This window comes from Pocillopora verrucosa, chromosome 6 (genome assembly GCF_036669915.1).
Source record: "Pocillopora verrucosa isolate sample1 chromosome 6, ASM3666991v2, whole genome shotgun sequence".
Lineage (NCBI taxonomy): Eukaryota > Metazoa > Cnidaria > Anthozoa > Scleractinia > Pocilloporidae > Pocillopora > Pocillopora verrucosa.
This window is the reverse complement of record NC_089317.1, coordinates 3206614-3228551: the sequence shown is the minus strand read 5'-3', so window position 1 is coordinate 3228551 and position 21938 is coordinate 3206614. Positions and strand designations below refer to the sequence as shown.

The window sequence follows — 21938 nt, the reverse complement described above, 5'->3', positions numbered from 1 at the left end:
TCAGTACATTTTTACTTTTGTTTACCAGTCCACATGCTGTTAGGATGATTACAATCCCCTACTGCTCTGCAGACTGCACCATTACAATTATACAATTGGTCTTGTAGATTTGTGCTGATAATAGGTATTATTATAATTGGTCAAGTGATTTAATAGCAATGTGCATGCTCTTGTTGATCAAGGATGATGTGTAATTTCTTGTTACAATGCCTTGCATTTTGTCAATGACAAAACTTTTCACAGTTTTTTTTTGTTTTGGTAGGCACGGCTGTAAGCATTTAAATGCAGCATTGATGGTGTTTGCTTTACTGAATTACCAGCCTCTGTGTTACTCCAGACCTTGAAACAAACTGAACAGTATCACTCAGCAGATAATAGGCTAACAAAGTGTGTCAGGCAATTTCGATATTCCCATTGGTTACTGAGAAAATATATTGTGAGGTTGGATTTCCCTTGATGTCAAACTCCGATAAATTGTGAGAGAAATAATTATTTCAAATTTCATTAAAACCTTATGCACTTCTGAGGAACATTCAAGGCAATTTTCATGAAAACCAACAGATCTACATTACCTATTAATGAAGACTGAGGTAACTTGTGTAAAAACAAACCTCTAGTTTTTGACCTCCAAAGAAATTAACAGTTTTCTTGCCTCCTTTTCAAAAGCATGTGTCAATGTGGTCATGCCACTGACCATTATGAAACACAACATGGAACCCCCTGACCAGCCTCCTGACAAATAACTCCTTTGAAATTTGCAGGAAAGGTCATTTTGTGAAACAGGAACATGAGTTAAACATAATCCAAAAGTTATCAAGCAAGCTGGTGAAAGTGAACAACTTAATTTCAATTTCTTCGGCTTGTGCTCTCTTCCACTTTTAGTCCACTCTTTTAGGCTGTTTGATGAATACTCTCATTACTCAACATTTTGCAAAATGAGCTACAGATTCCCAGTGAATGTACACTGCAAGATGTGATGAAAACAATATATGCAAATTGAGATCCTGGAGAAAAGCCTACAGAAAACATTAACACTGTGCTGGAGGCCAGTTTCTAATTATGACACCTTTCGCTCTTCTGTACAGGTTTCCTAAAATATTCTCTTTGTTGTATCTCACTTTTGAAAGATTTTTTTGGCAAATCAAATGTCTTTTAGGTGGTTTCAACTAGTTTCTCTAACTTATGAGAAAAAAAATTTGAAAATTTTGAGCAGAGTTTGTTGAAAATAAAGGTGAATATGAAAATAATACATGAAAAAAAAACATTAAAAGATACACAAGAAAAGAAAAAGGAAAATGAAAGACATTAATTGTAAAAGAAAAAAAAACCCGAGTATCTAAGTGCACCAAAGATATTTTACAACTGCAAGTTCCATTTGTTTCAATTTTGCCATGTTTAAATTTAACCATTATCTCATCAGGCTTGATATAAAAATCTTCAGTCTCTAAAATATTGACAAGAGCTTTTTTGTTTCTTTTTTGAAGGATTTCTTTGACAAATTTTTCCATTCATTTGGCATCTCATTCCAGATTTTGACACCTGGAGTACTTAATCCTAACAAGTTATAATGTTGATGAGTGAGTAACTATATTAGGTATAATTGTTTGATGTTCTCACAAAAGGTTTTATGATGTTAGAAGGTGCACTGTGCACATCAAGCTTTAATTTACATACAGCTTCATAATGTAAGATGGAAATAGGTAGAATTTTTGCAATTATAAATAAGTGGATGGCATGTTCTTTTCTATCAGTAAGGTTAATTAAACATAATACTTGCTATTAGAGCACAACAATTTTGTTTACTATATACTTTTTAGACCCATTGCCCAAAGCAGGGAGTCCATAGGTTAAATTAGGTAAAATTAAGGATTTGTAGATATTTATGAGGACAGATGATGGAACAATCTATCTCACCTTAGCAATCATTTGTATGGTCTTACTTATTTCAGCAATGACACAGTCAACATGGTTTTTCCAAGAAAGATTTTCATCAATTAAAATACTTATTAGACAATTGATGTAGCTCTTATGTTCTAAACTGACTCTTCTATTTGTTTCACTATCAATTATACTTCTTTGACAAATTCTCCTTGTCTGCATGTTCCAAAGGGAATGTAAAGAGAACAGTGTGGAGAATATGAATACCAATGTCTTAGGGTGTTAAGGGTTAAAAGTCAAATGGGGCAGGGGGAACCCACAAAATTCTATAAAACCCACATTGCAGGACATCCCTTTGCTACCTTCATAACTGAGATTTTCTTCTGCATTTTAGCCTTCAAATGGGATGCGGCAGGCATCACCATCCTAAGGGGGGAATGGGGGCATACTTCCCCTGAAAATTGTGAAAAAATATGAATTTGCTATGGCATACTGTAGTCTTAAAGCCAGCATTTAAAGCTGTTGATAGAGTACCTCATCAGAAGCTGCTCTATAAGCTGAGTCATAATGGAATTCAGGGCAGCTTGTTGTCCTGAATTCAAGTGTTTCTTACTAAGAGAACACAGAGGGTAGCCTTGGAGGGTGTTTTATCAAATCAGTGTTTTGCGACATCAGGAGTCTCTCAAGGTACGGTTTTAGGGCCATTACTGTTCCTGATTTACATTAATGACTTGCCCTTATGTATTTCACCAACAATAGGATTGTTTGCAGATAACTGTTTCCTATATTGTAGAACAAATAGTCCAGTTGACTGCCAAAACATACAGAAAGATTTAGATGCGTTAACTAAATGGGAGAAAGATTGGCAAATGTCATTCAATGTTGATAAATAATTGTTAAAAAATATGAATTTGCTATGGCGTACTTTATTCTGAAAGCGAGCATTTCCACTGCTGGAAAAACTTTGAAGCAAAGTCAAAGGGAACAAATTGAGTCACTCTAAGGGGTTTAAGGGTTAACAAAACTGATGAAAATCTTGCATCTGGCTTTTAAATGCATATTGGTTTTATGGTCACAATTTTAGGTGTTAGAGGATTGGACTCCAGTGTTAATATTATGCGATTTATTAATAAGAACATGTTGGTTATTGAAGTAAATGTTGATTTCAGTCTGATAAATGGCTTCATGTACAAATACACACTGCCCCACAAATGTTATGCTGCTTTCAAATGTTTTTCTTTTTTTCAGATTCGTTAGAATTCCGTTCAGCTGTACAAATATTATATGCATTAATCACAGCCTGCATGAAGAATAAGCTGTGAAACTGACTTTCTTGGCCCCCACCCCTCCCTCCATAGTCAATTTCCAGTCCAAATTCCACATTCCCAATTAAAAATCCGACTGATTGCAAGCTAGATATATATCACAACAAACGCTTGTATCCTAATACTTATTGTATCTTTAAATAGTGAAAGAAAATCACGTCCATTTTAAACAATGCAAAAACGAAGACAAATTGATTCCTAAAATAACTCGGTTTGAGGAATATTTTCCAAGTCTTTCAATTTCAGACTATTTCACTTTCGATTTCCGTTATCATCAATTCTCGGAAACAAGACTCTGGTATGTTTGCATTAAACATCAGACAGAAAAAAAAACTTTCGAAATTCCGATTTTACCCACAGTAAAATTTAGATTACACATACCAATAAGCTTGCTGAGTTTAACGAACTGGGAAGCTGTGACAACGATTATTGACGGTGTGCGTTTCTTTAGGTGCGATACGTAAATGTTCCCACACTGTGGGAATTGAATTATTTTACAAGGGTTTGTTAAAATCGTTTTACTTACCCTCAGCTTTGAGCTTCTCTCCTGATATAGACACAATCTGTCACTCAAGGCTTGAAATTGATTCGACCAGCAGCTGTTGGAAAAAAAAACTGATATGAATTCAACTCAATCAAATAAAACCGCTCGGTTTCGATACTCGATCAAATAACTCAAGTTGAAGGTTGTTCTTCAAATGGTCTGTCTCGTACCCGTGCTTCTGGCCCCGAAATTCATTTTCTACATGTCAACAAGTGAGTTGCTCTCTACGAATTTTAAAGACGCTACATTTATTGTGCATCTTGCGATCCAGTATTCCTTTGCAATGATGCAATACCTTGAGAATTTGGGTGTCGTCTGTCAGATCACCCGATCACAGACAATCATACGTCAATCATCTTATACCAAAGAATCAAAAGCACTCATCCGGATGGCTGAGTCCAACACAACAATGAAATGTCTGTTGTAAAATGCAAATATTACGACAAAGTTCCAAAACACTGCAATCCCTAGGTCTTTCCCTGCCAAGATCTCATTGGTAATATTCCCTACTGTCTGTTGTTAGCGATAAATGTGAATCAATGTAGAGTACGTACGGCTCTGTCAATTCCCGGAGAAAGGCAGGCGTGCATTGGTCACGCCCAAAACAGGGAGATAGAACGGAAGAATTGGAAGTAACAACTTCAGTTCTTGGTGAGTGACTCAATTTTATCCTTTATGTGATATACTAATTTTACGTGATCAACTGCATACATGCCTGGATGCTCCCTTATTACTAAACTCAGTAAATTAAACTTACCTTCACAATGACCTTATCTTCGTTACTCAGTGTATACTGTTTATCTTCGAAGAAGGACTGAATTTCTAAATTAAAAAAAAATAACAAGTTAACATGTACGGAGAACCTCATAATCAACCATCTTGTTGTTGATTAAGGTAATGAGCCGTTAGTCTGTTCACGCGAATTTAATTTCAATGAAATATTCATCGTTCTACAAGTTCCATATTTTGATCTTAACTTGAGTGCAATGCTTTAATTCTGTAGGATGTATACCCGTTTGAAGATAAAAAAGGAACAAAATACATGTTTCAAGAACCCCGACAAAGGACGCTGATGGAAACATTTCAATTTAAGGATGGAAGGTCTACCACTCGCAAGTGATGGAGCTTATGACGAAGACGATGCCAAATTCGTGCCATATTTTATTTACACTTTAAGCTGAAGCGTTCTTTAGCTACACTTCGTTTGCAATGCCTTAAGCACCGAAATCGCTCTGTAAAATTATGCAGCATTCATCGAACTAACTGAGAAGTAACATCAACTTTGACTCTTTCAGTGCAATTAATGCTTTGATTCTGTAGGATGCAAACGCGTTTGAAGATAAAAAAGAAGCAAAATACATGTTTCAAGACCCTCCAGAAAGGACGCTGATGGGAACATTCCAATTTAAGGATGGAAGGTCTACCACTCACAAGCGATGGAGCTTATGACAAACACGATGCCAAATTTGTGTCATATTTTACTTCCTTAAGCTGCCTTTCGCTTGCGTTGCCTTAAGCACCGAAATTGCTCTGTAAGATTATGCAGCATTCATCGAACTAACTGAGAAGTGACATCGACTTTGACTCTAGCATTTTTGCGTTATACGTCAAACAAAAAAAAAGACTACTTTCAAAATTGAGCTTTTGCCTACATTAAAATTTAGCTTACACATACCAATAAGATTACTGAGTTTAAAGAACCGGGAAGCTTTGACAACGATTATTGACGGTGTGCGTTCTTTATGCGCAATTCGTAAATGTCTCCACATAAGTATTTTAGGATGGTTTGTAAAGAGCGTCCTTCTTACCTTTAGCTTCGAACTTCTCTCCTGATAACGGCACAATCTGTTACTCAACGCTTGAAATCGATTCGACCAGCAGCTTTTAGAAAAAAACTGATATGAATTAAACTCAATCAAATAAAACCGCTCGGTTTCGATTCTCGATCAAATACCTCATGTTGAGGGTTGTTCTTCAAATGGTCTGTCTCGTACCCATGCTTCTGGTCCCAAAACTCATTTTCTCATTTCTACAATCCCTAGGCCTTTCCCTGCCTAGATCTCATTGGTAATATTCCTTACTGTCTGTTATAGGCGATAAATGTGAATCAATGTACAGAACGTACGGCTCTGTCAATTCCCGGAGAGAGTCAGGCGTGCATTGGTCAGCGCCAAAACAAGGGGATTGAAGCATTGAAAGTAACAACTTCAAATCTTGGTGAGTGACTCAATTTTTTTTATGTGATATACTAATTTTACGTGAACAACTGCATGTATGAACCTCATATTATCAAACTGTCAACCGCCATCTTGTTGGTTGAGGTTAAATCGTTAGTCTGCTCACGCGAACTTAATTTCAGTGAAATATTCATCGTTCTGCTAGTTCCATGTTTTGATTTAAACTTGAGTGCAATGCTTTAATTCTGCATGATATATGTGCGTTTGAAGATAAAAAAGGGAATGAAATACATGTTTCAAGACCCTCGACAAAGGACGCTGATGGGAACATTCCAATTTAAGGATGGAAGGTCTACCACTCACAAGTGATGGAGCTTATGACAAACACGATGCCAAATTAGTGTCATATTTTACTTCCTTAAGCTGCCCTTCGCTTGCGTTGCCTCAAGCACCGAAATTGCTCTATAAAATTATGCAGAATTCGTCGAACTAACAGAGAAGTGACATCGACTTTGACTCTAGCATTTTTGCCTTATACGTCGGGAAAAAAAAAAGACTACTTTCAAAATTGAGCTTTTGCCTACATTAAAATTTAGCTTACACATACCAATAAGCTTGCTTAGTTTAAAGAACCGGGAAGCTTTGACAACGATTATTGACGGTGTGCGTTTCTTTAGGTGCGGTACATAAATGTCCCCACATAATTATTTAACGAGGGTTTGTTAAAATCATTTTGCTTACCCTCAGCTTTGAGCTTCTCTCCTGATATAGACACAATCTGTCACTCAACGCTTGACATCGACTCGACCAGCAGCTATTGGAAAAAAACTGATATGAATTAAACTCAATCAAATAAAACCGCTTGGTTTCGATTCTCGATCAAATACCTCAAGTTGAGGGTTGTTCTTCAAATCGTCTGTCTCGTATTCGTGCTTCTGGTCCCAAAACTCATTTTGTACATGTTAACAAGTGAGTTGCTCTTTACGAATTTTAAAGACGCTGGATTTTTTTTTCCGTCTTGCGATCCACTATTCCTGTGCAATGACGCAATGCTCCGAGAATTAGGGTGTCGTCTGTCAGATCACGCGATCACACGGCCATACGTCAATTAATTCATACCAAAGAATCAAAGGCACTCATCCGGATGGCTGAGTCCAACAGAACAATGAAATGGCTGTTGTAAAATGCAAATTTTACTACAAAGTTCCAAAACACTGCAATCCCTAAGCCTTTCCTTGCCTAGATCTCATTGGTAATATTCCTTACTGTCGGTTGTAAGCGTTAAATGTAAATCAATGTAGAGTACGTACGGCTCTGTCAATTCTCGGGAAGAGTCAGGCGTGCATTGGTCAGCCCCAAAACGGGGAGATAGAACGGAAGAGTTAAAAGTAATAACTGGAATGCCTGTTGAGGGGTTCAATTTTATCTTCTATGTGACTTACCGATTTTACGTGATTAACTACATGCGTGCATAAATGTTCCCCTATTTATAAACTCATTGGATTAAACTTACCTTCCCAATGACCTTTTCTTCGTTAGTCAATGTTCACTGTTTATCTTCGAAGAAAGAATGGATTTCTAAATGAAAACGTAACAAGTTAATATGCACAGAGAACCGTATGATCAAACTGTCAACCGCCATCTTGCTGTTGGTTGAGGTTGAGTCGTTAGTATGTTCACGCGAATTTAATTTCAGTGAAATAATTTTCGTTCTACTCGTTCGATATTTTGAATTATACTTGAGTGCATTGCTTGAATTCTGTAGGATATGTACTCGTTTGAAGACAAAAAAGGAACAAAATACATGTTTCAAGAACCTCGACAAAGGACGCCGATGGAAACATTTCAATTTAAGAGTGGAAGGTCTACCACTCGCAAGTGATGGAACTCATGACAAACACGATTTTACTTACACTTTAAGCTGAAGTGTCCATAAGCTACCCTTTGCTTGCAATGGTCTCAGTGTAGGGCTTTAAGCGCCGAAATTTCTAAGTAAAATTATGAAGCAAACATCGAATTAATTGAGAACTGACGTCAACTTCATTTTGCGATTAAGGTGTACTACGTTTAATTCCTTGATGGAAAATTGTCAGTAAAAAGTCTGTTACCTTTGATCGCCTTGTGGAATTACATTCCTCGAGCAATTTGCGCAAGTGATGCAAGTAATTGATCGTGTAGAATCTATTCGAGGGAGATCTGTCGAATGCGAGAGACACTGAACCCCATCGAAGGGGTTTACATAAAAACTTGTGGGCTGATATTGGGAAACTGATATCGGGAAATTCCTTTGCTGTCATTTATAGCTCCGCTACTAAGGTTAGATCAAATACGAAAACATGTAAAGAACATTTATTTGCTGAAGAAACTATTGTCACGTATGACAGATAACTGTATGAACACTAGGCCCCGTTTGGTGCGAAAATACGCACGGATATTTGTCCGCAGACAGTATCTGTTCCAAAACACAGGTGAAAAACGATAAAAAACGCCATTGTATAGCATAATAGTCCTTATCATGCACAAAGACTCGCTAGAAAATACTACTAACTTTGATTTCGAGAGATGAAGATGGATTTAATTTCATTTGAAAAAAGTATTTTTAGTTTTATTTAAGTATTTCCGCAATTGACTGCTCAACACAGGTGAAAAACAATACAAACAGGCCGATGGTGACCGCTTAATAGAGGTGAAGATTACAGTGATTTAGGAAAATGAAATTCAGGTCTTTGACAACCGACCGCTCAATACAGGGTGACCGCTTAATACGATGCTGCCTAATACAGGTTCGACTGCACAAGTAGGAACCTCACGATCAATATAATTCATAGCTCGGCTCAAATCTTGAGACAAACGATTAAACGATCATTTATCTACAAAACCACAATAAACAACATTTTTTATGACAATATCAACCAATTATCCAAACTCTTCCCCTCCCCTCCTCCGGAAGTAAATTACGACCGGTCCCTAAATTCAAACCCTCCCCTCCCTCCCCCCTCTGGTTAAACTACGATTCCTAAGGTTTGTTAACATGACGACTATATGTTATAAGTGGTATTCGCATCCTAGTTTCTACAACCTCAGGAAAAGAGGTTATGGCGATAAATTTGTGGTTTCCTCGAACTCCTGCGCATGCGAGATGTCTGTGAAATGAACAGCTCGGCAGTTTTTTTTAACTTTCGGGTAATGCGACCACCAAAATGGGTTTCTAACAAGATGATTTTAATTCCAAAACAAAATACAGAGCGATGAATACGAAAAGTGAATTTTGGACCTGGCTTAATATCGTGGCAGATCGCTGAAGGAAACCTATTTTTCAAGCCGAAATTCAGTGGACGTCCATTTTTAGAGCGACTGTGAACTAATTTACGCAACAGCTTCTTGCAATAGAGAAGATGGACGTTATTGACTAAAGCTCTCTGTTCAATTGAAGTAGAATTTTAAACCAACACTCTGCAATGGAAATGACACTTTATTTACATTTCTTACAGTTCTGAACAGTGGCAAGATTTTTTTTCTTTTACCAGAAATAAGGATACCTTTCAGAGTTAGTTTCTACTCTGGTTTTATAATTTCCTCTGTTTAAGACTTTCCTCAAACTTATCAATTTCTGCCATGGCTTCGAAGGCTTCTTCATCTTCTTCACTGGACTCTCTATAAATACATACACAAATTTGGATAAAATGGCATCAAGACTACACAGTAAAAAAAAACACAAAAACCAAAAAAAAAAACCAAAAAGAGAAACAAAAACAACAACAACCAAAAAAATGGAAAAACAAAGAGAGTTTCCCACTTACAAGATGTTGAAGACATGTTCTTTGGGCTGACGATGTGAAATTACATCTTTCTGCTCGGGGGAAATTAAAACCAAAACACCTATCATTATTTATCATGAGGGGGGGGGAGGAGAAAGAATGAAGGGGGGATCGCATGGTTTTCAGGGGAACAGAGGGGGGGGAGAAACAGTCATTGCTAACAGAGTACAAAGGGGGGGGGGCTATAAGACATTAACTGCCAATGAGGGGGATCATTAAAATACTACAAAGATTGGGGGGGGGGGGCACAAGGCTAATTTCAGTGTGATACAACAAAAATCCTCCTACCCCCCCTAGGTAATATATATAGTGACTGGTCCCAAACATGGCAAAGCATGCTTGGATGGCGGTACACAAAAAATTAAATAACTGGATTTTAGCAGTGGACAATCCATGGGGTGACTCTTCCTGTCCACTTTTGCCAGGTCAAATTGGCATTTAGAATGATGGTATTTTGCTGAGAGAGGAAAACTGGAACACCCAGAGAAACTCCTTGGAGCAAGGACAAGAACCAACAACGAACTCAATCCACATGTGATGCCAGGTCCAAGATTTGAACCCAGTTCACAATAGTGGGAGGGGTGGGAGGGAAGCACTCACTGCACCCTCTTCTTCCACAATTAAAGGCTAAAAGTTGAAATTAAGGTTCAAAAATTGCTTTTCATTTTCACGAGAGGGCCAAAGGTCTTTCAGGTAATATAGCATTGAATTGCAACCAGCTCCCTTCTTTAATTTCTTGAATCATGATTGATGCTCAAGATCATAAATATTTGGAAATTTCAGCCTAGTTCCAGCTAAGAATGGGTCTCTATTCTTTCCTTGCACCCACCCCACCCCCCTCATTTTCCTTCTTACTACAGGGAGTTCAGGTGAGAAGGAAGAAATCATGACATTGAAGTAAGTGATTGCTGATTTAAACTTCTTTATGACCATGATTACCGCAATTTTTCCACAATTGTTAAAAAAGGTTTTGAGTTTCATCCACAATGTGTCAGGATGCTATATTACATGAAAAATATACTTTGATGAAGAAATAAAAGGGAAACTTATCTTAGGCAAGAACAGTAGTACCTTAAATTAAAGTAAACCTAAAATGAATTCATGGGTAGTACTATGCAGAATATTATTATCTTTTTCTGTCAGGTCAACCTCTTGAGGTTGCAATTCTGATTACTGAGCTATTCTGCAATACATCTGGTACAAACTTAGCTGGCATCCCCACAAAAGTCTTCCCCAAGTAATCTGTTGTATTTAATCCTTTAACTCCTGTGAGTGACCAAGACAGAATTTCTCCTTACAATATCAATACAATATCAAGCACACAAGTGATGAGAATAACAAGAAATACCAATTAGGGGATTATAAGTTGTTCCAATACCAAATTCTCCAAACTAACATCACAAGAACTGTATGGCAGACAGTAAGGAGAATTACTAACAAGATCTTGGGAGTTAAAGGGTTGACAATCAGTCCTCCATCTTAAATTCATTACCGGTCTAACATCAGTATGAATATTCTCCATACTGTCCTCTAAAAATTTCTTAAGGTGCTGTCAAGGAGAATTTGTTTAACAATCAAGAGCTTCTTTTCCTGTATTCTTATGGTCTTGATGTGTGATTCAGGGGTGATAATATTACTCATGCTCTCCCCAGACTCCTAAGGCTGCGCTAATGCAATGCATTGCATAATGCATCTTCTTATTATTCCTTCCTATATGCTTTGTTCATCCAATAGCAAAAAGGGTCACCTCACCTTTAATCTCTCCACCTTTCTTTTGGCCAGTGTTTGTTGGGCTTCTTCTCTAAATGAAGTCTGCAAGATGCAAAGACACTTCAAAATTAAAATCAGTTTAGACATGACCTGCTAAAGCTACTGGCTAACATTCATAATACGACATATTTAGCAATTTTGTGACTGCATTACAACCTGATTAGCCTGTGGTTAACTATAATCGTGATATTTTGCCACACCCAAGGATCTTAGCTGACCATACTGACCTGTTTGTATAAATAACAACATGATTTTGAATGCAGTTTGGTGTTACTAAACATGAATTAATTTTTCAAAAATAGAATTGCACGTATCCATAGGGCAAGTACTATTTGTAGTCTTTTAAAAATTTACCAGTGCTTATTTAAACCAAATTGCATAAGAAATCATGTTCTTATACTTGCTAATAATTTACATGAAAAACCCATCACAGAAAGTCAAAACGGATGAAATTTTGGCTGCACCCATGCGCTATTTTTAATTTGCACTTGTGTTACAACTTTGCATTTGTGTTATATGAGAAACATGCATAATTTTTTCATGTAAATTATTAATGAATTAATTATCTCTATTTATATCAAGCCAGAGTGCCAAGAGTAATGTGAAGTACCAGCAAAGGGAAGCTATTCCTCGTAGTTGTAACCAAAGTGAAGATGAACCAGACAAAAATTTAATTAAGTCACTTTAGCTCTATATTTGAGTGTCATCAACATCCATCTTGATTCACAAACTACATCTGACATATATATTCCACTATCTTTGTTTTGAGGTACATGCTATATATATATATATATATATATATACATATATATTCATCTATCTAAGTTTTGAGGTACATGCAAAACTATAATGAAACAATTAGTCTAAATTGAATTATTAAAATTTAAAAAAAATTATGCACTTCTCATTGGCTGAAAATGAATGCATTCTCATGAAACACAAGTGAGTGCAAATTACAAATTGAGCTTGCATGCTTTCAAATTTTGTCTGTCTTGACTTTCTGTGATGTTTTTAGATGTTTTTTCATGTACATTATTAGTGAGTGATACTATACTTTCCCTTGTCATTTTGTGTAATAAGCAGTCTTGTAAATTTTTCAAAGACTTCAAATTGCACTTGCCCTACCAGCTTGTGCAATTTTGTTGTCTTTGTGCTTATTAATGCCAAATTGCACTCATAATCATGTTATTACCAATACAAAACCGCTGTAAACCCAGCAGCGAGGGCTCAAAACAAAGAAAACAAATTATCATGATTTAAACTTTATGAAAAATGTGAGGAAAGACACAACAAGTGGCAGGCTACACAGATCTAACACATCTAACAGTTCAAGGTAAATTGTGTGTCAAAGTCATAGTGTGTGTCAACAAAACTATCTATCTAAGCTGTAAAATACTACCACAATTGTAAAAATCATCTCACTATTTTTTGCACATTATAAGTCAGCTCATTCCTGTTCTTTCCTTTTCTGGGCATCCTCCAAATGTGTTTTAAGTCTTAAAGACATGATGAAGTTTATTGAACTTACAAAGTTCAAGTGAACTTTTTTATAATTAAAGCCTAAGAATTTAGACCTTCAATTGACGAAAAGAGTTACGAGTTTTAACTGAAATTGACTTACTTGGATCATTTTCCATTTCAAGGGAAGTTGTATGCATCTGATACATACCAACTTATCTCTTTCCTGCAAAGGGATCAGTTTGAATTTCCATTTACCTAGCATTTGACCAAAGTTTAACCCACTTCCAAGAAGTGATCAACATGTAACTTCCCCCTATAATTTCCATACATCATCCAGCAAACAGGTAATGAGAATACTCAAACTTATCAGGTAGAAGATATCTTGATCCAACACCAAATTCTCTTAACTAATTTACAGGGAAAAGGAGAGAATTAACAATCACATCTTAGGAGTTAAAGGGTTAAGTGGATAAAGTGTAATAGAGCAACACATCGACAAAAAACCAACAGAAGCATCCCAAATAGCATTCAAAGTAACCCATAGAAATTGCGCGCAAAAAATTGCCATAACGATACATATTTAGCTTTCGATTAAGAAAAGTACGAATAAGATACGAACTTATAACTATAAAAAATCGTTGCACAGGTGAAAAAAGTTCTAAAAAGATCAGAAAAGATTAGAAATGCAGGTTACTTGTACAGTTCCAAAAGTTCTTTAATTGATTAAGCTTTGTCCTTCAGTACCTTCGTCAAATACTCGCTTGGCAAATGAATGCCACCATCTCGATTGCCAGCGTCTACTTCCCATGATTCTAGAAAGCGGCGGGGCCGCCAATTTGCAGTTGAGCGTAATACAAGATCTTTTAGGAGAGGTAAGCTGTTTAGTTCCAAGACTTGTTTTAAAACAGTGTTTTAACGAACCTTCTCCAACTTGAGGTGCTCTTTTTAGACGGTGGTTTATTCTACTGACGACTAATGTAGACTTCTGTTCGGGAGGAGGGTTTTTACACTTCCAGAAAGCCTTTCCCTTCTCGATAGTTTCTGCAGAACTTCCCGAAAAGAACACTCTATAAACACGTTCACCATCTTGGTTTTGTTTTCGTTTCCAGGGATGCACGGTAACAAAGTTTACCTTGCACAGACTACCCACACTGTTTATGCACAGCTTCCCTTACATCTTTGATTTCTTATGTCCAGTGTTTAGAGTCACTTCACCTACTTAGCATATTGGAAAAAGAGACTTTGCAATTAGAAATTCGATCTTAGATGTTTTTCTGGTTCATTTAAAATTACTCCAGTTTGTCAATCTATCATCCAGTTTACAACTTTCCAAACCCATACAAGATTCACAGATTGCATGAAAAACTTGTTTTAACAAACAAAAATGAGGTAAAAGTAGGTTCTGTCACCTCTTCTCCTTGAGATTTGTCAATTGCATGGAAAGAAAAAGGCAACATTCACCAGAAGTCAATTTTTCTAACAGTTTGCTGGATCATTCCATCATTTCTTCATCAACCATGCAGCCTTAATGAAGCATTGATCAAACATTCACCTTGCAACCTTAATCATAAATTTAAATCACGCATTTAATAACCCTGTAACCTTAATTAAACATTAGGGCTGCAAGAATGGAGGAACTGTTCACCAGCTTCAGAAGTTTTTGATTGTTAAACAAATTCTCCTTCTCAGCAACTTGGAAAATGCATAGAGAACATTATGGAGAAAATATATACTGATGTTGGGGTGTGGAGGGTTAATTTTTGCAAACTGTCGTCAATTAAAGGGGGTTACATAAGGGGAAGACTAACAGCTGCACTTAGGGATCAGGTGCAGAATCCTGGCATGGTAACAATATAATTAATATGCTTTTCATGATATTCCATTCTCTGTCTATGGGAATCCTGCAAAGATCCTGGTGAGGCCCCATGAGGGGCTCAGTTAGCTGTAGTGGTAGAATTCCCACACTATGGGAAATGGAATTTCATGTGAAGTATCCTATTAAAGAAAGTCTGGAAAAATGCAAAGGACAACCAAATGGAAAGAAAGAGAGGGAGGAAACATAAGGAGAAGGAAACACCAATGTAAAATGCCAAAATATAAAAAAGAAGGAATTTAAGCCTGACCCAAAAAGTCACTGCAAAAAATAAACACTCATCTCCCTTACAAGATGCAAGATTATGTGATCATCTATGGAATTTGTCTACACTTAAGGCTGTGGAATCTTTAGGGAAATTCGTTTTGTTAGTTGTCACACAAGAGAGATAAAAAAAGAGGGGGTTTCCACTTACTCTCCTACTTTGGATCAATATATTCATAGGGTAAAAAGATTTAAGAAATGCTCAATCTTCAAACCAGTATATGCTGATTACTCCATGATAAGCTGAGATAAGAGAAACTTGAAGTCCTCTACACCTCTATAATTGTTCCTGTACAGTTTTCTTTACTTACAGCATATTTACAAGCAAAGTGGACTACTTCTACAAACAGGCCACCATAAAGAGTTTAAAAGCTGACATTTAGAGCATTAGCCGTTAGTCAGAGCATAGCCCTTGCCAATTGCTCTGAAAAAGGGCTAACACTCCAAACTTCAGCTTTTAAACTCTTTACTGTAGTCAATTTGTTATCAACTCAGTTGATAATACTAAATTACACTCTTCCACAGATGTAACACCACAGATTCTTTAGAAACTTAATTACCCCCTTTATCTACTTATACAAGCTGATGATAGAAATGCATGTCTTTTGATGATAATAATGGTATAAATACAGACAAACTTAGAAATATTTACTATCTTATTCAAAAATTTCTGTATCAGGCCCTTTGGCAGTGAAGATGAGTAAGAGAGCTGGTAAGCTACAAACAGCTGTTGTACTTGTCAAGGAAACTACCACAGCCCATGCTGTTCTTTGCACACACTCTCCTTCTCTCATTTCCACTGACCATGAGACTGACACAAGCTAAAATTTTTTCTGCTATTTTCTGTCTAAGTCTTCTTCTAAAGAGATTCTATCCTGCTTGATATTCCATCATTCTTGTCCAATAAGACCTGAAAGAGAACATTATAAAGGTAAAGAAATCCACCCTAAACACCTAAGATCTGATTTTTAATTCTCCCCTCTGGCTGCTACACATTTCCTTGTGAATTTGTTGGGAGAATTTGATGTTTGAGCAAGATTATAATTTCTACCTGACATATAACTTTCAGTATTCTCATCACCTGTTTTCTGGATAATGTATGGATAATGTAGGGAGAAGTTACATGTTAATCACTTCTGAGAGTTCAGAAGAGTTAACTCCAAGATGTAATTTATATGTAACTTATACTTACAATATTAGCAAACTATCCTATTTAGTTATGTAGTGATGTAACATCATATTCTCCCTACTAATTTACAAGAAAACGTACAGTGGCATGAAGGGAGAATTAATAAGAAGATATTGAGGGTTAAGGGACCTGTTTCACTCTTCCCTTTGTTGCTCAAAAGCAAACTTTTCATAATTTATTCAAAATGATTAAAAGGCTTTTCACCAGCAGTGTGTCAGGAAAAAATATTTCCTTGATCACAATGTTTATGTACAATCCATCTATTACTAACTAGTTGTTGGACAAGGTTGAGCATAATGTATAATGGTAATAGGACCAAGTAGAGTCCAATTCTGTCTGTAATCATACAAGTGATTAACCCTTTAATCCCCAAAAGTGATTAACTTGTAACTTCTCCCTATAATATCCATACACTATTCAGAAAATTGTTAGAAGATAGAAGAAAAAAATTGGAAAAATTTATGAGTGCTTATTACAAAAAAATTGCAAGAGAAATCACGTTATTTCTCGTTCATAAATGAATGAACATGAAGAAACATCACTGAAAGTCTAGACAGGTGGAATTTTAAAAGCTTACAAACGCTATTTGTAATTTGCACTTGTGATACAACTTTCAGTGCACTCCTGTTACAAGAGAATTATGCAATTGTTTTCAGCCAATCAGAAGCTTGTAAATTTTTCATGTACATTATTAAACACTGTAATAACTTGGTGAAAGTGTTTAAGATGACTTCATGAAGTCATCTAAAACATCTGTATATAGAAGAGATTAAAAGTAACCCCCAGGTATACACTACCCTAGAGAGTATAAGAGAGATTAAAAATAACCCTTAGGTATACACAACCCAAGAGGGTATAAGAGAGATTTAAAATAACCCTCAGGTATACACTACCCAAGAGGTTATAAGAGAGATTAAAAATAACCATTAGGTATACACTACCCAAAAGGATATAGGAGAGATTAAAAATAACCCTCAGGTATACACTACCCAAAAGGGTATAAGAGAGATTAAAAATAACCTGCAAGTATATACAACCCAAGAGGGTATAGCAGAGATTAAAAGTAACCCTTAGGTATACACTACCCAAGAGGGTATAAAAGAGATTAAAAATAACCCACAAGAATACAATACCCAAGAGGGTATAAGAGAGATAAAAATAACCCGCAAATATATACTGCCCAAGAGGGTATAGAAAGGAATTAAAAGTAACCCTTAGGTATACACTACCCAAGAGGGTATAAGAGAGATTAAAAATAACCCCTTGGTATACACTACCCAAGAGGGTATAAGAAAGATTCAAAATATTCCTCAAATATACACTACCCAAGGGAGTATAAGAGAGATTAAAAATAACCCACAAGTATACACTACCAAGAGGGTATGGAAGAGTAGGCTGCAGGTTAAATACAATACCCAGGAGGATATGGGAGAGATTAAAAATAAACCTCAGGTATAAACTACTCAGAATAGTAAAGAAGAGATTAAAAGTTGATCTCTTAGCCTACCTGAGAGGATATAGGAGAGTATAAAAATAAACCTCAGGTATAAACTACTCAGAATAGTAAAGAAGAGATTAAAAGTTAGCCTCTTAGCCTACCTGAGAGGATATAGGAGAGTATAAAAATAACCCTCACATATACACTACCCAAGAGGGTATAAGAGAGATTAAAAATAACCCACAAGTATACACTACCCAAGAGGGTATAGAAGAGATTAAAAGTAACCCCAAGGTATACACTACCCAGGAGAGTAAAGAAGAGATTAAAAGTAACCCTCAGGTATACACTACCCAAGAGGGTATAGAAGAGATTAAAAATGACCCTCAGGTATACACTACCCAAGAGGGTATAGAAGAGATTAAAAGCAACCCCTTAGGTATACACCCAGGTATATGACCCCAGGTAAAGGAGAGATTATTAGTAGCCCTCAGGTATACACTACCAAAGGGGGTATAGAAAAGATAAAAAGTAACCCTCATGTATACACTACCCAAGAGGGTATAAGAGAGATTAAAAATAACCATCAGGTATACACAACCCAAAAGGGTAAAGAAGAGATTAAAAATAAACCCCAGGTATACACTACCCATTAGAGGGTATAAGAGAGATTAAAAATAATGCTCAGATATACACTACCTAAGAGGGTGTAAGAGAGATTAAAAATAACCTTCAGATATACATTACCCAAGAGGGTATTGGAGAGATTAAAAATAACCCTTAGAACAGTATATGTATCTAATGCAAAAGAAGTTGAAATTAATTATTTTTCTCTACTATATCTAGTAATTTTTGGCCAGGTGACTCTTCATGCAGATTCAGATATTTACTTGAGTATCCATGATTACTGACGGAATTGGACAACACAAAGTCTAATTGTCACCAATTAATCATAATCATTACAATTTCTGGAAGAACAAATGCAAAGTTTTCAACTGAAAGTGCTTTTTAAACTCTGTGACTGGTAGATTTAGCTGAGTGGACTTAACTAGTATGATTGGGTGCTTTAACTGTCCAAATACAGCTAGCTGTGTCCGATCAATGCAGTCAAACCTTGATTATCTGGACCTCCATTATCCAGGTTTTTCCATTATCTGGACTTGCTGCTCTCATCCCATTTTCTACCAACATTTATACTCATATCTTCCATTCTCCAAACTCCGGATTATCTGGGCTATAAAGCCCATGATTCTCCACAAGTCTGGATAATCAAGGTTTGACCATAAAGCCAACTGTCTGGTTACACTGTCAGATTAAAACTCTATAAAAATAACTATCGAAAACCAAAGCATCTAATGCACCAATTACATTTAAGGAAATTAAGTAATGGTCATGATTAACCCTATGATTCCCAAACTTCTAACAGACAGTTATTGAGGGAGATTTTTTACTGAAATTAGAACCCATCATATTTTAGAAAAGAAAGATGATTTTAATAACGTAAACAAACCTCCTTACACCCACAAAAGAGAACATAAACAGCTGCACATATATCAATAGACTGAGTAACATAACATTACGTAAAGAAAAGTGGTAATATTGAATGCCACACAAATGAGTGATATAAACAAAAGAGTGCAATTAATACTTAAAAGCCTGTGTTGTATAAACAGATAACACTACAGAAACAAAAACATTTTCACTGTACAGTGGCAGGAGTAATATTATAACAATAGATTACCCTTAACCCTTTACACCCTAACATTAGTGTTCATATTCTCCACACTGATCTCTCTACATTTCCTGTGGTAATGACAAGGAGAATTTGGTTGACAATCAGGAGCTTCTTGAATTGGTGATAATTTCTATTATTCTCACAACCCTTGCACTTGATTCAAGGGTGATACTGTAAGGAGAAATTAGAAGCCAATCACTCTTAGGGGTTTAAGGGTTAATAAACTGGTGAAAATCTTCCATCTGGCTTTTGAATGCATATTGATTATATGGTCACATGTTAGAGGATTGGACTCCAGTGTTAATATCATGGATCATGTATTAATAACAGACATGTTGGTTATTGAAGTAAATATTGTGTTCAGTATGGTGAATGGCTTCATGTACAAATACATGTACAGACAGCAAGCAGTTATACTGTAGGTAAATTATACCGTTCTTAAATGTATTTCTTTTTTCAGATTAGTTTGAATGCTGTTTAGCTGTACAAATATTATATGCAATAATTGCAGCCTGCATGAAGAATAAGCTGTGAAACTGACTTTCTTGGCCCTCCAGCCCCCTCATACTTACTTCCCAGTCCAGACTCCATATTCCAAATTCTTTATCTTACATTCCCAATGAAAAATCCTACTGATTGAAAGCTAGAATATCATGACAGATGCTTGTATCCTAACACTTTAACTCCCAGATCAAATTTGTAATTCTCCTTACTGTCAACCATACAATTCTTATTATATTAGTTCAGAGAATTTAGCATAGAATCAACTAATTATTCTGAAAGTGATCTTTTTCTTAATTCTTATCACTTATTTGATTGATATTGTGTAGACATTGTAAGGAGAAATCCTGTCTTGGTCACTCATAGGAGTTAGCAGGTTAAATCGTGCAGGAAAATCACGTTCATTTTTCACATTGCAGTAACGAGAAGAAATTAATTTTTAAAATAACTCAGCTCGAGGAATATTTCCCAAGTTTCTCCATTTGAAACCAATTCACTTTCGATTTCCACTTTCATCAGTATCAGTTCTCGAAAATAAATTTGAATCTAGCACGTTTGCGTTATACGTCCGACCAAAACAACCCACCTTCGATATTCAGATTTTACATACTGCAAAATTTAGCTTACACATACCAATAAGCGTGCTGAGTGTAGAGAACTGGGAAGCTGTGACAAGGATTACTGACGGTGTGCATTTCTTTATGCGCGATTCGTAAATATCCCCACATAATTATTTTACGATGGTTTGTTAAAAGATACCTTCTTACCTTTAGCTTTAAGCTTCTCTCCTGATATAGACACAATCTGTCACACAACGCTTGAAATCGATTCGACCAACAGCTGCCGGAAAACATTGACGTGAACGGTTGTGTCCTCGTGTACCGGTACACAAAGGAACCAAACATTAACCAACTGCGTCACAACTCCATGTATGGATATGAAAACAATAGGTATTCCCCCGTGTACCGGTACACCAGGACAGCCCCGACGTGAACTCAAATCAATCACATAAAACCGCTCGGTTTCGATTCTCGATCAAATAGCTCAAGATGAAGGTAGTTTTTCAAATCGTCTGTCTCGTACTCGTTCTAATGGCTCCAAAACTCAGTTACTGCATGTCAATAAGTTAGTCGCTCTTTACGAATTTTTTAAGACGTTGCATTTAGTTCGCAACCTACTGTCGATTCTGTGTTGCTTTGCAATGATGGGATGCTTCGAGGACCACGCGAACACAGACGATCATAATACGTCAATCACCTTGCCAAATAATCAAAGGCATTCATCCGGATGACTGAGTGCAACAGAACAATGAAATGTCTCCTAATAGAATCAGAGAGATGGTAACTTTTGCGCTCGGTAAAGTAATAGTTGTTTTTTCGTCTTGCCATGAGCGTGGGACAAAGTAAAAATCCCGAGCCCCCACGGGGAATTGAACCTCAAACCTTCCGATTTTCGCGCTCCGGTGCTTCACCACTGAACCACAGAGACTCCACAGTGAGCGAGTCTAGTTTATGGCACGCGTTCTGCATGCTGTTAGTTTTGAAACGCTTATTTAGTTAATACACACTTTATTATCTTTTTTGTTCTGGTTCATTTATTATCAATAAGTCTTTCGTTAGTCAATAATTATTACACAATAAGTTTGTTATCTCTGATCAATGTCCCGTGTAAGTACACGTGTAAAGATTTTACCTCAGTCATCGCTACTAAATCATCGCTGCTAAATCGTCGCTGTTCGATAATCGCTACAGACTATTTGCAACCGTTACGAGCTACACCAAAGTAAGTCTTTATTTCTTTTGCATTTACGTTGTTTACCTTTTGTATGTATTATTGGTGTAGTTCTCGTATTCAGTTTTCTGTGCAATGGCTACATTTTTAGTTAGGTAAATATGTTACATTTCGCAACACATTTTTCTTAGTTTAGTTTCTGTTGTATCCTCTTTTGGTTTGGACCACACGCAA

At 36.4% G+C, this 21938-nt stretch overlaps 1 protein-coding gene across 7 annotated transcripts in view; it reads right to left on the bottom strand.

Annotated features, from left to right (window-relative positions):
- LOC131792929 (protein NLRC3-like) overlaps positions 1-20838 on the bottom strand; it is a 34437-nt gene extending 13599 nt beyond the window's left edge. For 2 of the 7 annotated variants that reach the window (XM_066169291.1, XM_066169298.1), the window contains exons 1-11: positions 13718-14041; positions 13134-13196; positions 11495-11554; positions 9725-9774; positions 9464-9578; positions 7838-7912; positions 7438-7502; positions 6666-6738; positions 5556-5628; positions 4505-4569; positions 3730-3802 (exon numbers count right to left, since the gene is read on the bottom strand). The gene's annotated coding sequence lies outside the window, so the exon portion shown is untranslated. Of the gene's footprint in view, positions 1-3729; positions 3803-4504; positions 4570-5555; positions 5629-6665; positions 6739-6811; positions 6935-7437; positions 7503-7837; positions 7975-9463; positions 9579-9724; positions 9775-11494; positions 11555-13133; positions 13197-13717; positions 14042-20740 lie in introns of those variants that run through there. The other 5 variants (XM_066169295.1, XM_066169294.1, XM_066169292.1 and 2 more) reach the window with 5 other exon arrangements.
- Positions 20839-21938: the final 1100 nt, after the last annotated feature.